The following is a 3,499-nucleotide window of genomic DNA, read 5'->3' as shown; positions in this document are numbered from 1 at the left end:
CGGTCAAGAAATATACGGCTATGTCGCAGAATCCGACTCAGAATTGATTTTTATTGGAAAGGAAGCCGATACTTGTTTTATTTGGTGTAGCGAAATTCTATCGGATTTAGAGTTTCCGAGCATCAGCAAAACCGATATTCGAATCAGCTGTTTTCACATTCAAACTTTGTACCAATTACCGATCTCGAGGTGAAATTACACGTTGTTACTGGATAGGATAAGAAATACAATTTTTATAACTTTAAATTTTAAATCGGCAAAACAGGCAGTTTCAATACAACTTCAGTAAACTTAAATTTTTTTCAACGTTGAGACTTCGTTTTTTTATGCTTGTCGAATTATCTGTACTTGCACAGATTTATTGTGAGTTTTTTGCAGTAAACAAACCCCACGGCAAAGCATCAGTCTATTTTATTTCTAAACTAGAATTGATGGAAAATCCTTATATTTATATCCCAATTTGGCATTTAACCGTGCTTGCATTTAACTGATATTGTTAGGTTAGGTTATGTAAGGTGACAGCCCCGCGTAACCGTAGTTCACTTAGACAATGTAAGATTGTCCTTTGTGATACCACAATATGGAACGGTCTCCTAAACTTTATCGTTAAAACGGTCCGAGCCGATTATGTATTTACGAATACGGCTGATCTCAATCAGAGCTCCTCGAGAGAAAGTGAGAGGCAAAGTACTTCAACCTTAAGTTTGATATACAGTTCAATGCGAGCGTGAGCGTGAACGTTCGCAAAGGCAAAGAATTCCATTTGTATTCTTATGGACGCTCACACACATCTGTCAAAACTTGCCGTTCACATGGGAATGCTTAGCGTACGCACAAAGTTGAGTATGAGCTCGAAAAAAAGGCATATTATGCATTTTAAATTGGTTTTTAATCTGTAATTCTGAAAGATATTTTAATTCTCTATCTTTTCGTGTCTCAACTATAGCAAAAATTTGAGTAATAACTAAGATATTGGTCAAAATAAAAAGGTCACGCTCACGCTCGCATTGAACTGTATATCAGGCTTAAGCCTCGCAAACGCTAGGCACCAGTGTTGCCATTTTGTGCTTTTGGAGCTAGATTTAGCTCTTTATTTTTCTATTAAGCTCCGAAAATTGGGTTTTAGCTCCTAACTCTTTTTTTTGCCCTTTTCAAATTTATCTAGCATTTTTTTAGCTCCAGAAAGTTTCAGTTGTATTTGGTATATATAAGCCAAAACTAAAACGTTAGGTTAAAGAATTCAAAAGTTAATTAGAATAAAATTCTTTTTCTGATAACGCGGATTTTGTTTACCTTACTAATTTTACCTTTAAGGAGAGCTGGAAGCAAAACATTCCAGACAAATTTTGCGAAAAAATACTAAATTCAAATATCTGAAATTACAGACTTAAACAGTTTGTAAAGTATTTTTAGTTCACTGTTATAAGTGCCATAGCAACGAATTCGAAATATATGCACCTTATTATGGTTTCAAAAGATTTTTTCAGCGCTTAAACTTATAAAATTCGTTGTTTTTATTAGAATTGCCGAAAAAAACCTACGTCAATAAATGCTCAACCTAAAAATAAATATGGAGCCCTTCATTTTAGCTACTATTAGTATTATTTAGCTCTTTTTATCGACCGTTTTAGCTCCAAACGAAATTTCCTCTGGCAACACTGCTGGGAACCTGAAAAGGTCACGATGCAGCGAACAATGGTGGTGCCGTCTGTGGTACCGCTACTTTGGTTTTGCCGATTTTGACAGTTGTGGTAACTTGTAAATAAACCTTTGTTTACAAATCTGCGAAAGAGAAATTTTAATTATAAGTGAAAAATCAGATTAAATTGTGTCAAGATGCAAGAAGCGTAGATGCAAGTGTAGCGCTGGGACGAATCGGTGCATTTTGTGTACATAGGGCACGGCAAAGCCGTTCCCGAAATGTTTCTCTATTATTATATTAACAGCATTTCCTCACAATAATTTTGTTTCTGCTCCAAGCAGCCTCCATTAGCAAGTTAGCTAATCAATCCCGCAGAGATGCTGCTGCAGGTTTCTGTAATTGCAAAGCAATGGAGTGCACTAAAATGTTCACTGTTCTCTAATAGATTAGGTGAAAAATGCAATATTTTCACATTTAGCAAAATTAAAACACGTTTTTCGCTGTAAAGTGAACTGCTTTGGCAGTTTCAACTCGTTCTTCTTTTCGCTCCATTCTTTGTTTACTTGTGGTACACAAATGTCAACGCCCGGGACGGCGCAATCTTGTATTCTATCATTCTTGTAAGAATGTAGTGTTGAGGTGATTCCACCTCGTCCTCATCCAGACAACTGCGGCATAAGGGGTCCGGTTGAATGTTCAGCCTTACTGCGTGAATACCGATAGGACAGCGACTTGTTAAAACCCCCACCAGATGTGAGAGCTGTGGCTTTGTGATTGTGAGGAGTGCCCTCTACTGCCCTCGGCCAAAACGACCTTGCGATCGCGCATGTCGTGGTTTTCACCCAGCGCTCGCTGAGCTGACATGAGGCCCATATATCTAAGAGTGTACCGCAAGTGATCAATGGCACCCCCAGTCGCTCTTTATCCGCTGATAACGTTCCACGGGTTCCTTCCCAGGCCAGCTATCTGCCTAGCTAGTGTAGCCTTTTCCAGTGAGTTCGACCAGACAAGGGCGCCATAAAACATAATTGGCTTGACTACGGTCTCGTAGAGCCAATAGACAACTTTGGGTGAGAAACCCCATCTCTTGCCAATAGCTCCCCTACTGCAATACAAGGCCACTAATGCCTTCCTTGCCCTTTCCTCGATGTTTGGCCCCCACGACAATTTCTTATCTAGGATAAAGTCCAAGTACTTGACCCTGTCAGACAGCTGTAAGCGCAGACCTCCAACCGAGGGAAGAGCAGCGGCGGGGATTTTATATTTTCTTGTGAATAAGACCAGTTCTGTCTTATTAGGGTTGACGGCGAGGCCACTTTTGGCCGCCCAGTTAGTAACTATCTAAAGGTACCGTTGGGTCAGTTCATACAGCGTGTTCAGGTATTTACCTTTAACTAGGAGTGCAACATCGTCTGCATAGCCAATTACCTGGCAGCCGCGTTTCTCCAGCTCCACTAGTAGCTCGTTCACCACGACGACCCAGAGTAGGGGTGAGAGAACACCTCCCAGGGGGGTCCCCTGCTCACCATGCGAGACAAGCAGGCGTTGCCCCAGACGGCCATGATAGTTCTGTCACGCAGCAAGTTTTCTATAAGCCTAATGAGACTGACCTCAACCCCAAGCTTATCTAGCGACTTAACTATTGCGTCCGGCAGGACATTATTAAAAGCCCCTCGATATCTAGGAAGGCTCCTACGGCAAAGTCCTTGTGAGTGAAGGCTTCCTCTATCCACCTCACAATTGTATGCGAAGCAGTATCTACCGACCTTCCTTTACAATAAGCATGCTGAGCTCTAGATAGGCGATCACGAGGAATCGTACTCCTTATGTGCATGTCAACCAACCTCTCCAAGGCCT

Source organism: Rhagoletis pomonella, unplaced genomic scaffold, assembly GCF_013731165.1.
Source record: "Rhagoletis pomonella isolate Grant_MI unplaced genomic scaffold, Rhpom_1.0 Rhpom_scaffold_00177, whole genome shotgun sequence".
NCBI classification, from domain to species: Eukaryota; Metazoa; Arthropoda; class Insecta; order Diptera; family Tephritidae; genus Rhagoletis; species Rhagoletis pomonella.
This window is presented reverse-complemented; position numbering follows the sequence as displayed.